The 13432-nt window shown below is 34.3% G+C and overlaps 1 protein-coding gene across 16 annotated transcripts in view; it reads left to right on the forward strand.

Annotated features, from left to right (window-relative positions):
- Positions 1-741: 741 nt before the first annotated feature.
- Positions 742-13432, forward strand: part of LOC146595337 (uncharacterized) — a 206295-nt gene continuing 193604 nt past the window's right edge. For 12 of the 16 annotated variants that reach the window (XR_014895950.1, XR_014895946.1, XR_014895948.1 and 9 more), the window contains exons 1-4: positions 763-807; positions 1273-1447; positions 1569-1617; positions 6678-6834. The gene's annotated coding sequence lies outside the window, so the exon portion shown is untranslated. Of the gene's footprint in view, positions 818-861; positions 929-1272; positions 1448-1568; positions 1618-6677; positions 6835-13432 lie in introns of those variants that run through there. The other 4 variants (XM_085305869.1, XM_085305872.1, XM_085305870.1 and 1 more) reach the window with 4 other exon arrangements.

A 13432-nucleotide genomic window follows, 5' to 3' on the forward strand; every position in this document is an offset into this window, starting at 1 on the left:
TTTCAAAGTATTTTTCATACATAAAACAATTATCCTTTTTTTTTGCATTGTTCATTCTTTATCTATTGTAAAATCATAATATTTTATAATTTATTAGACTATAATAGACAAAATATTTTGTTATTACTTTCTTTAAGTAGAATGTTAATTGAAAGCTAGTTAGCATAAAAATCTTGCACACTGCACCACTTCTTAAGCTCATTTTTGTGCAATTATATCACATGCCATTTTGTTTATTATGCTGTTAGGTCACACAATCATATTTTATTGCTCTTGTGAATTTTATCAGAAAATGCACAAAAACCTCAAGAGGAAGTGGTTGCATATAAACTTCAGGATGAAATAATGTACTTTGACGATAACAAATAAGAGATTCAGACAGTTTACTGGTACTTAAAAAAAAATTAAACTCTCAATGACCTGAAACAAAAATTACAGTATATTAAAAGATGCAAATATTAAATGCTGCCTTTTTATGCTTGGTGTTTTAGAGGCATGCTTTTTCAGAGCCACGAAAAGTCATGTTGACCTCTAAATAGAGTCAGATGATGTTCAGAATTTTTGACCTGGAAATGTAATAGTACCGGATTGGTTGGCTAAAGAACATGGAAAATAAGGTTCATACTGTAACAGTGTTAAGCGATACAACAGGAGACTATCAAATGCTGTCTGATGTTTTGTAGAATGAACTAGTTGCCGGCAGATGGCAGCAGAATGGAAAAATAAGCACATAAATTAAGAGATAGTGGACAAAAGAACTCAGATTTCTAGGAGCTTAGTTTCACTAGCTGTTTTTGACTATGCAAGGTAAGTTAAGGTTTAATTGCAAAGGGGAAATGTCCCAGGCATGCTGGCTTGTGATATATAACCTCAATTGCAAAGAATTCTACTGTACTTCTGTAAACACTGATTTCCAGTGGGAAAATAAGTAAGAAAAGGTTATTTCTGAATATGTTTACACTACTTTTTTATATAAAATTTTGACATTTCACTACTCATATAACTTGCAGAATTATTAATTCTGATGTTCTCTTAAAAAAATCGTTATAGCAGAACATATATAAGTATTAATTTTAATTGGGGCTGTCAACTCATGCTCAATTCAGAAAAAAATAATGTCTTTAATGTGCTTCTCTCTACACATATTTTAGATAGTTAACATTTGATCACCCAGTGTGAGTAACTGCAAATAACTTGTGCTCTGTGACTGTGTTTGGGGTGTTGGTGTTTCTTTTTCTTTGATGTCTTCTTGTGTATGTGTGTTCTCAAAAGAGGAACAATGAGGAGTGAATGAAGTTTCAGTTTTAATCTTTACCTTAAAATCTGCTTGAATACCATCTGCACTTTAGAGAGAATATTCAGTACTATGCCTGTTCTACACGCTTCGTGCTGTTCTCTGCTACAAACTTCTATTCTTATTAAAGAAGATACAGCATTGTAACCATAAGTAAGTGCCTTTTTTCATGGTGTCTGTGTACAAGGACAGCTATTTGTGCTACWTTTGTGATTTATAATATTGATAGGCATGCCATTCCAAAGTTAAGTTTAAAAAAAATATTTTTAAACAGGATTCAAAGCGTGGACAAAAATGTAAATGACTTACCAAGGATGAAAAAGGTAAGGGAAAAATTTTATTAATTCTGTTGTTCTTTCTGAATTTGTCCTTTTTTTTAAGAAACAAGATGTATACATTTAAAATTAGAAGAACTCTACCAAAGATAAACTAAGACTCATAAATTGTTTTAAACCTTCAAAGTCTGTATTTTAGAGACTTCTACTTGTTAACTGGTGTTTTTCTGTGTTGCTTTGTACAAAGAAAACACGAGAGTATGAAGCTTTCATATATCTATCTACCTATATATCTATCTAAATCTGTATATCTGTAARAATATTTATAGCTATCTTGCCTAATATGGATCAACATCACTTTCTATTGGATTTTACTTACGAGAGTTCAGTGTTTTGAGGTTTTAGAAGCTTAGAAAGATGTATTTCTGGGGTAAATAGCTTGAAACAGATAACCAAACCCCTCTGTTTTATTTGATACATGCACAAGATGAGCATATATTATATTACTACTTGCATTGACTGGGCCACTATTATTCTAGAGATTTGCTAATTCCAAATGTTCTTTTTGACAGATCAAGTGATACAGAATGTATTTTTCCCAACTTGAGTCAGTTCTAAAGGTATGCAGGGAAGTTGCTTGATTTTAATTGACCCTAGGATCATTTTAAATAAGTTACTATCTGACGTTGTTTGATACAGATTCTTTTGCTTAAAGCATTTTTAAAAGGCAATATCATTTGGTAATTAAAAACAGTACTTGCAGTTGGGTGGCTATCTTACCGACATGGTGAAACAATGAGGGCCTACCTTTTCTCTAATACACTAAGCACAGTTTATTGCACTGCAGTTTATCAGCCACACTGTAGATGAGCAGCAAAATTATAACTCACCGTGTGCCAATTGCACATATTAATATTTCTTGCAGTTCTAGTATTAATTTGAAAAATTACGTATCAATATATTATCCAGAGGAACTTGGCACTTTTYAAATCTAGAAGCAAAGAAGCAAGTAATGGAAGTTGAGAAATTCCATTGACCCAGTTAAATATAATTACAGAGGTTAGAACTGGGGCCAGGATATCTGAGTTCTACATGTAACATTTCACTGCTCAGCCCCTTTTGAATGGCATTACCTCATCTTGAATCCATTTAGGAAAAGAGTTGCAAATCCCACAAGAACAGATCTAAGTTATCCAAGGTCATTGTATGAACAGAATGTAGACAATTCTTTTCACATTTTCAGTTACAAAGGGATACTTAAAATATATATGTTGCAGCATTGTATGTGTTAATTTGATTTGGGCAAAAATATATTTTCCAGACTTGATTTTTTGTGTTGTCTTTCCTGTGTGTTTGATGTGTCAGGTGAAAGTAAGTCTGATCAGAGTGTTGAAGAAAGAAAGTACAAATATGTTAAGGTGCTTTGTAAAATAATGGCTTTATGTGAGCAAATGACATCAATTGGAACAAATTACCTACTGCTTCCAATGATGTAATCCAGAAAGTTTGAATTGCTTTTAATGTTCTCAGTCTGAATAAAGTCCTTTTCTTTGAGTTCTTCCCAGTAATCAGCTTTTATATTGCAAGCAGCAGGCTCAGGTTTTGTTTATTCCTTTATTTTGGGAATTCTGTGATAGAAAAGGCAGGTAGGAAAAAAAAGGTCATTTTGTTGAAGTATTAGCTATTCAGAAATAGCTGGAGGTTTAGATTTTTGTGCAACATTGATTAGTGAGAGAAGGAGTATGTTTTTCTTTAATGTGCATAATTTTGTAATGCTTATAAATAGTGAGAGAGATAATAGGCCAAATATGCATTTTAAAAAATAAATTAGAAGATATTTTTAAAATCCATATTCATTTTTAAATATGCAGATAAAAATATCAGTGTAATGCAAGAGGTAATGAAATAACGATTTGTATACGAATAAACATGAATATACAAGTAGTGTTTCTTACTATATGTAACAGGTGGTAATGTAATCAAAAATACAAATTATGAAATTTTGAAGTGCATGTTAAAAATTAAATAGAGGCTTTGATCTTTTTCCTGGATATTTTTCAAATTGTGAAAGAATATTCATTGCCATTAACATTTAGATTTAAAATTTCATAGTTCTGAGATCAGTACTTAGGAGAATCTTTCTTTTATCTAAGAGTTTTCTAGAATTATGTTACATTTGGTTGTTTTATTTTATAAATTAATCTCTCTAAAATGCAACCACATTCAAGGCATTGTATCTGTTTCTGGCACAACAGCTGTATTTTCTGAACTGTGTTTTTCCAGTAAATCCTTTAAACATAAGATTGTTGATTTACATTTGTAATTTCATGATAAAACACAACAGAAAGATAATACTGACTTGTATCTAGGTATTTAGGTTGAAATTAAAAGTAAAATCCCCTATATAGACAGATAGTACTAATCCAGAGACTTCCCTCCCGCCACCAGAGGACCAGATAATTTACATTTACCCACCTTGAGTAACATCTCACCTCGGAAGGCACTCCTGTGGAATATTTTGTAAAGAAAATATGTGATTACATGTAAGTGAATGCAGCACAGTATAAATGACAAAGTATTTACTACTTCAGAGATAGTATGTATTTTTTAGAGTTCAAACGGGGAAAGTCACAACTCTCTTTAGTTTTTATTAGTATGGTATTTTTTAAAAAATGAACCCTGTCATTTTTAAGGACTCAGTCAACTTTTTTAGTTAGTTAGGTTTTTTTACAATTTAAGAAATCTGTAAACAGTTTTCAAGTATAACTGCTTACTGAAAGATAAAAGGGTTGTGAAAAGTTTTTACTCTACTTTTTCTCATGTTTCATATATATGTACTGTGTATTGTCAGTAGCTTCATCTTGCCTTGAGTGTTCTTAAATTAAATTAAATTTTTTAATCAAAACAGAATGCAAAATAAAGTTGCATATTTCTTTGTATTCTCCCTGAAGGAAGCCAATAATAAAAATATACAAGCAATATAAAAATGCCTGTTACATTGCAGATGTTAAGATGTGTATTTTCTGAAATAAGTTAATAATACTTTTCAGGTATCAGTTTAGAGGAAACGTATGTCAAACTTTTTTTTTTTTTTTCCAGATTATTAGAAAAATCTTCCAATTTTCATTTTCTCAATATTTAGACAGCTAGACTAATGGAAAAAAAGAGAGGCTAATTCCATATCTCCATATTATATAATGCAATTTAGATTTCTAATAAAGTACATTTTTTGGTACCACAAATAAAGCAATTTACTTTAGGAAAACTTTTAGGAAAAGCTTAGGAAAACTTATTAGAAAAGAGAGACTCCTTTTATACTCTAAAGGTTTCAACTGAGACTGAAAAGAGGCCATAATCTTTAAATCAGTCTAAGGGACGAATGCTGAAGTTGAGTCCCTGCTGACAGATCCTTGTTCCTGAATGGATACAGGTGCAGGACCTTAATTTCTTAGTATAATCCCAGCACTCAGTTACTTATGTTAGATATCTCAAGGAGTGCAAGCACTGAAAAGGTACTGGTTGAAATGCTGGCTGAACTGAAATTCTGCACACTTGTTTGTCTGTGGATGAATGCATGCACACATTCACAGGCATAGGTAAAATCAAATGGAAGAAAAATGTGTTCTACCTTGCCATCTTCTGTGCATTACACTTCAACATTTACTCTAACATTTCAACTTCATGAGTTTCAAACAGCTGCTACTACAAGAAGGGAGGAAAAAAAAAAGTGGGAACTACTAAACTACTAAAATGTTTTATCATCCTTCAGTAGAATATGGAGCTTTCTGTACTGTTTTGTATGTGTCCAAGGACCAGGACTACAAGTCTCATGTAGATCATGTGATGGACCAAATGATAAACTCAAATTATGGAGCTTGTTGCTGTAAGCATTTCTAAAATAGAATGGGCACAGTTAAAAAGTAGATTGTGTCGTTTTGTCTATTTTTATTTGGCTACTAGCTCTGAAAAAGAACATTTATGTGATGGGTAATATAAATGGAAAATAAGAACAACTCTGCATCTCAATAGCATGTGTCTATTGGTGTGCTGTTCTAGGTGACAGGCAATACACTTACTGCCTTATTTGTATTCTGCACCGAGTTGAACGTGTGTGTCTCTCAAAYAGAAAGTGTACAGGAAGTGGGTATTTCCATCATTCTGTTTTCTGCACCACTTTTGCTTTGTTTTTGACTTTTTTCTTCTAGAGGGTTGTAGGGGAACAGAGCACGAAGGAAAGTTGTTTATAGTTAGTTTGTAATTTCTTCTTGCTGCCTAAATTTCAGTGATTTCTGAAATTATAATTAGTTACCAAAAATAACGAAACATTTAAAACTGTACAGGCAAAAGATAGTTTTGCAGGAAGAAGCATTCTTGAATTGAAGAAAAAGAAAAGAAAGTATTCTTGAATTGAATTTAGACCTTGTTGAATTGAATTTAGACCTTATTGCTATTCTGAGCGTTATGTATGTTGGAGCAAAACAAGACCAGATGACAAATTTTGAAGATGCCTGAACTTTTCAGGGTACTTATGCCTCTCATTGCTCCTTAAACAGTGCTYTTCTCCTTCCTCAAGCCTCTTCTGCATCTCAGGTCATATTGTTCTCTTTCTGCCTTTTTATTCTACTTCATTTCAGGCCATCTCAGATACTTTGGCAATTCTTTCCAAAGCTAGTAGTCAATCACCTTGTACAGAAGTTTTCATTTATGTATAGTATTTGGGATCCAGTGTTGCCTAACTATTAGGTAACATTCTTCTCTCTCCATCAGTTCCCTAAGAGATGTTACAGGAGGACACTTTATTCTGAAGTCATGCACATAAACACACAAATACAACTTCTTCCATACAACCAAGAAACCCATACCTCAGTGAAACTCCTATAATATGTCAAACTAGTTTGTCATGTAAAGTGACAGTCTGGTTGTATAGCAGTGACATCAGTCTTTTCTCATATGTAGATGGTTTGGTTTTATATCCTTGAATAAAAAGAAATTCAGACATAAAATAATTTCCTTTGACTCTGGTAGGTTTGTGTTGTTCCTAAACCTCCAGCTGGCAGTTCGAATTTGTAACTTCATTAAGGTTGTCTTTTTCTTCTGTTCCCTTTCAGTTTCCCCATCTGGAAGGCAGTGAGGCCTGGTCAGTAGGGCAGATGACCTGTTTATGTTCCTGGCATTGTTTCTGATGTTTGGGGAAACATCAAGTCATTTCTCTCTTTGCTTCCTTTTCCCTATCCTTAAAATAGGAATAACAATAATAAACACAAGGTCAGTGAATGAAATATATGTATATAGGCTAACCTTTTATTGAAGAATTAGCAGTCTTTGAAAATGAAATATTTCAAAACACAAAAGGTCGAAACATAGAAAAAACACTTTGTAAAACCTTGTTGTTTAAGGACATGCACCTGGTCACCTGGCAGCCTGCCTTATTTGCCTACCAAATAAGAAGTCCATTCTAGGTAATGGACCCCAGTTTCAGACACAGAAATATGTAGCCTAGACCTTTCCAGTCTGCAGATGTTTATGCTACGCTTCTGCCTCAGTGTCTCTAGTCTGGATGTAATCAGTGATCTCATTCACACTTCAAATCTCCAGAGAAGGAATAAACTGTACATTGTGTCCTCATCCATCTGTGTCCTCAATGACGTAATCAAATTATTGGTGGAGTGCAGTCTAATTCCACTGGTTGACTTGCATGGCATGAACATCAGTGCTAAATACGCTTCATTGCCACTGCTAAATTGGCATACCTCTATGGAAACGTTTTGCAATGTATTCCGCATTTTGTCAAGGGACCTGTGGATTGCACTTATGTCAGCTGTCGTGCATATAGACATAGCCTTTTCCTTCATTTTCTGGAGGTCATGGTTCTGTTTCCTGAGCCATCTAATCTCTCTGAATATTACGGGCAGTAGGGGTTTTAACATGCTGGACTATAGCTCTTAGTTGACAGTGTCTTGAATAACTAATTACTGCAATATCTAGTAGCTTGAGTAACCAGTAACTGCACCGCTGATGAATGGCAAACCTATTTTCCAGTAACAGTCTTTTCACTGGCCAGCTAGTCAGTATTGACCTGGATCAACGGGCTTATAATTTTTGATAAACAGCACACCTGGTGCTTCATAATCTAATCATCTGAAGGTACTCTTCCTAACAGTTCACTATTACCATGTGGGAGAATCAAACACTGTATAAGATCCATAATAATGCAACATAGTGCAATGTACTGTTTTTACAGAGTAAATGAATGGAAAATTATTTGAGCATCAAATTGCCAAGAAGGCACTTGTGCCCTGTTCAAGGCTTACCTTAAGATCATAGATATTTCAAGGTAAAGTATTTGATCATACTGGTAAGCAACTGGTGCAAAGTAAGTAGGAAAGACTGAAATTTCCAGCTTGAGTATACTGGAAAATAATGAACTATAATGGACTATAGACTATTAGTGAAACACAGTGTCTCGAGAGTGTATGTTTCAGTGAAATGTCCCACCCTCCAGTTCATAACACAAAAGGGCACTGAGTGGAAGCATTAGATTTCAACATTCTGTTGATCTTTAGATCTTGGTAGAAGTGGAAAAGGTAGACTTAACATCTTGGACTATCATAATTAACAAGCAGAGCCATAAACATCAACTTTATGCTTATATTGCTCAAGTGGAACATGTTTGTGGACATGACTCCTAAACATGAATAAGGAATCTTGCCAAAATTTGGGAGATGTCTCCACACAGTATTCAGTCAGCCTTTTCATGCTTTGATGGCAACATTTCAAAATCAGTTCAGCTTTTTCTAGGATTCATCGAGATTGCAAGGACTAGTTGGATATAGGACACTGCAAAATTGTGTTATGTTCCATATTGTTATAGAGTAAGCACAGAAAAATCCTTGGCTGCGTTAACTGTTTCAAGGTAGCAGTAGTTTGTAGACTTTTTCCTAGCCTCTGACCATACTGGGAGGACCTTGTTATAGAGATATATAGGAAACTAATTTTCAGTTCGTTTGACTTGATTCACATTAGAATATAAGTTCTATAGTGTTCTAATGAGAAACAAAATACAAAAGCAGCAAGCAAGCATCTCCTGTCAAAAGAAATAAGTGATAGAGAAAGGTCCTCCCCCAAATAATTCAAACTTTGCAGAAGTGTCAAGGGCAAGATACTGCTACTTTTTTCCCCCTTTAGAGAAAATTATTTTTTAATACTTACAGTGGAGGCTTTCATTGTTGTAAGAGCCTACATGTTTGTAGAAATGTCCCATTTTTTCAAAGTTATTTTGCCTGCTTGTGTGTGGACCAGTGGTGCCACTCTTTGTAACAGGTAAATGGTTTATTTAAGTACCAAGTCGAGGTTCAGCTTCATTCTTGATTTAAGAGTATCTTTAAAAATATTAAATAGTTAATATTTTTTTGTGGAAGTTTGTCTTCACAAGGACAAAGGTAACGCCTGCCTTTTCTGCATGTAAAAAGAACAGAATTGTGTCAGACAGTGGGTGAAATGATTACTAAGAGCAAGAATAGTCATTTTGTGGTAGTGATGTTCCTATGAATGAGTGTACCTTCTGTAGTCTGGCTTTATGGCATGGTTCTGGTGCAGAAAAATGTGATGATATGTCAAGATTTTATCAACAGTGGTTTGAAATAACCTGTATGAGTACCTATGATTTTATCACTTGTGGGTGATATGGAAAGTCTGTTCTCATGCCAGGAAAACTTGCATGGCACAGCACATTSTCAAGTCTTCCTAATGCCTCATTTGTATTGAAGTGGTATTTAATGATGTACAGTGACTCAGCTGGATGACCTGAGATGGTGAGTTTCTGATGACAGAGATTTATTTTCCTCCAAAGATGGCAATCCATGAAGATCTGATTAAGCCAAAGGTTCCTAATTTACCTCCAGGAAAACAACAACTTAGGAATAGAAAAGGTATGTTAGAACTTTTTTTCTTCTTACATTCACCTTTTATGTGTACAATCACATGAGCACTGAGGAAGTGGAGTTGAAGAAAAGAATTGTTTTGTAGAATATATACCCATGTAGGCATGCTTGCTGGCATACTTTCAAATTCTAGTTTAGATGAGGCAGATTGTTGTTTAAATATATATGGGTGATGAAGATGAACTTCAGTTAGAGTGCTAGGTTTGGGTACATCCTAGCCAGCTTGAGGCAGCTAATCTTGGAACTTGCTTGTTTCATTAGTGAAAAGAGTAAGCGCTACCATGAGGTTATTCAGATACTAGAAAGGTACGTGTCTCTTTGCTATAGGGAAGTATAGAAAAGCCCTTGGGAAGTACACTTGTGGTTTAGAGGCCTCCTTGAGATGGGGTGATTTGCTATCTGCCAGTCTACTTCTAATGAGTATTAATTATCTTGTTCATGCTGGATCTTAATGCACTAGTTAACACATTATTAAGAAGCATCCTTTCTGCTAGTATAGATCTATTATTAAAAAGGCACCAGATCATTTATTTCTGCAGGCTCTCACTCCCTCTCTCTTATATTAAAATATCAATTCACTTGAACATGTTAAGACACCAATTTACTTGAACATGGAAAAGAAACAAACACAAGTATACAATGTGTCCTTATGGAAACATGAGTTCAGATTTCCTTTAGGTTTCATTTTCTACAGATCCACAGAGACAGAATATGATAGTATAAAAGGCAAAATATCAGTAATTTTTGACTCTATTTGCTTTTAAATAATGCTATATAACACAGTCCATGTCCATCATAGGCAGTTAGCTACTTTCTGCTCTAMACTACTATGAATAAAATACACACTAATGCAATTAAGTTCATCAGCATGGAGYTGAGTACAAAAATTGACTGTGACATAATCTATTTTTTTCCCGTGGTATTGCTGGCTTGCATAAATTTTATTATCTTCTGAACATATAAATATGCTATTGTTCATTATATACCACAGAATACTGGCAGAGTGTTACAGCTGTAAGTTTGAAAAATTTCAGTAAAATTTTTGGTTTTGCAATTTTTTCTAGTATCTAGCAAGTTTGAGAAAAATGTTTACTTGTGCAAAATTATAATCTGGGAAGCAATTGGCCTTTTCTAACAGATATTTTATAACTTAACTCAGCAAAGTTGTGCCAAATTGGAGTATTTAAGAGGAAAAGTATTATTGACTTTTTTCTTGAAATAGGAATTTAGATTTGCTACAAACTAGTGACACTGGGATTATAATAGTACTCTGTAGGGCTGTAAGAATTGCTTTTCAAAAATTTTCAAGTGGCTTTGCGATTCTCCACAGTGTTCCTGTGCTTGTTTCAAACTTGTGGCAGGGATATTGTAAGGATATACAACATAAAATATTAATAAATTATTACTTTTACAGTACCTTTTTCTCAGAAGGTCCTGAGAAGACTTTAAGAACATATTGCTAGTCTTCAGAAAGCTGTAGTATGTCACTTGCATGTAGAATTACATTGAAGTGCACAATTCCTTTCACCTGCCACTGCAATATAATGAATCTACAGTGACATTAAGCAGCTGTTCAACATCACACAGCAAAACTGCACAAACTGCACTGATGGGGACAGGAKTGCAATATCCAACTAAAGTTGCAGAGGAAGGGCTGGGGGATTTTGCATTGGTATTTGGCCACAGAACCACAATGACTCACGCACGTTGATTCAGAAAAGCTTGGAGTATTCTGCATTACCCAGCATAGGAGGTTTCTAGACAGAAAAGCTATTGCTCAATACCACCTTTTGGGGCCTCTCCAAAAATGAAAGCAGTTGGTCTGGTGCTATATCATTAATAGAGTGTAGCTGTGACAGCCACAACACCCTGTGATTACCTCAGACCAAGCACCATATTTTAAGAAGTAATTTCGCCTCAAGTGATTCATTTAACAATTTTCTAATGTGCTGGCATATATTCTTGGCAAAATCTGCCTTAAATTAAAATTGAGAGTAGATATCAATGACTCCAGGCCATAAAGTGCTACAGAGCTAATTTAGCTACCCCAATAAGCAGGATTTACAAAACTGAGGGATTTTGGAAATGCAGTGAAACTCTTTAAGAAATGTGGACTTGATAAAAGAGAGAAAAAACTCTGTGAGTGTGCACAAACAGATCCTCTCCTATCTCCTGTTGTTCAGTACATCTTTTTCTGAATGCTGCATGCTGGATTCACTGGTAGACATACTTCAGAGCCTTTCTCTTCCTCCTTCACATATCTTTTAATGTTTGTTGCTCTATCAGCCATATCTCTCTTCTTTTTTTTTTTTTTTTTTTATTCAGTACTAGGTGAGAATATGTTTAAGGAGACAATTGTCTCATTAAATATTTCTGAATCTTAGTTATTTAGGCTTAATGATTATTTTTGCGTATTTTTTTCTCTTAACTGGAAATTTATCAACAAGATTTGTGTACACTGCTTGCTCTTCATAGGAAATGCTGCTTTCAGGAGGTTTTCCATTGTCCTCCATGGCAAAAATGCTGCATTTTGCCTTTGCCTAAAATGAAATCCTTGAGAAAATCAGTCCCTGACATTTTTCCTAGAGGAAAAGGCTCTAAAATATTGTCAGGGTCAATTGGCTTGTCGTGAGGTGGACAGGGGCACAGAGCGGTGCAAGTCATTGTGCTTGTTGATGGTGACCTTGCACTTCATTTCTGTTATGACCAGGGAACTTTCTTCTTTTAGAAAAATCATTTTATTGAAGGTAATGCCTTGATATCCTGGGAATCCATAGAAATAAAAGCTATTTCAATAGGTGGAAATTTTAAGGAAAGTGAATAAGAACAATCCAACTGAATAAGAAAAAAGGTGGTCATTTTTAAAGAATAGTACCAAAACCCCACAAACGCTGCACAGATACATTTGAACAAAGCTTGTGTATGCTATTTCAATGAGTTTTAAGTCTAGTGAGTCTGCTTTATTCTGCCAAAGGTCTTAGGAATAAAAAAGTGTTGGATTTCTTCAAGGACTGATCTGTACATTTATTTTAATTCGTGGACAAATTAATTTACTTCTGAGTGAGAAAAGATAGATGCCCCCAAGACATATGTGTTACTTTCCTATTCTAAGAGGAAAAGTTAGTTTAGCGCAGTTGATATTTTTAAATTTGTGAACTGNAAAAAAAAAAAAAAAAAACTTTTTTTGGAAGGAAGACAAAGTTAACTTTTAGAAAGAAGTAAAATATATAGAACCATTAGCAGCCATACTTGATCATGTTGACTCTTTCTGCCTTCTGCTCTGACTGGGGATTAAGTACATATCAAATATACCTGAGGGATACCTGTCTATAATCTTTTTTTAAAAAAATCCAGTAATGAGAAATTTTATAAGATAAATTTATATATAAATTTATAAGGTAACCTGTTTATTAACCTTTATAAGGTATTCTGTTTAATTGGATATCTTTCTGTATGGTTGACAAACTTTCCATAACAAACCAAACTTTCACTCATAAGCCCTGTTTCCTGAAATTCTTATCATTCTTTTCACCATTTGGATTCTCTCATTTGTCCTAAATCTGGGTGTGCAATACCAGCCACAGCAATTCAGCTGAACTTTGCCAGTTTGGTTAAGGACACTTTGATAAGGACAAAGTCAGCTCAGGTTAACTTTGTCCTTTAAGAAACAGAACAGCAGATCTCAATATGGTTATTTAATTGCATCCATGTTCTATGTGATGAATAACATTTCCCATGTACAGAGAGCCAAATTAGTAGACAAATGCCCTTCTTCCTCCCAGTGCAAGAGGAGAAACATATAAAGATGTTATATCTAGAAAACCAGATGTGTTATTTATTTAAATGGTGCAAGCTAAACAAGGAACAATTAAGGTTAACTTGCTGTCATCCAAAGTTCTTAAAACCACATATGAGAACAATGT

The sequence above is a fragment of the Rhea americana genome, unplaced genomic scaffold, assembly GCF_003343005.1.
Source record: "Rhea americana isolate MKP2758 unplaced genomic scaffold, rheAme1 scaffold_228, whole genome shotgun sequence".
Lineage (NCBI taxonomy): Eukaryota > Metazoa > Chordata > Aves > Rheiformes > Rheidae > Rhea > Rhea americana.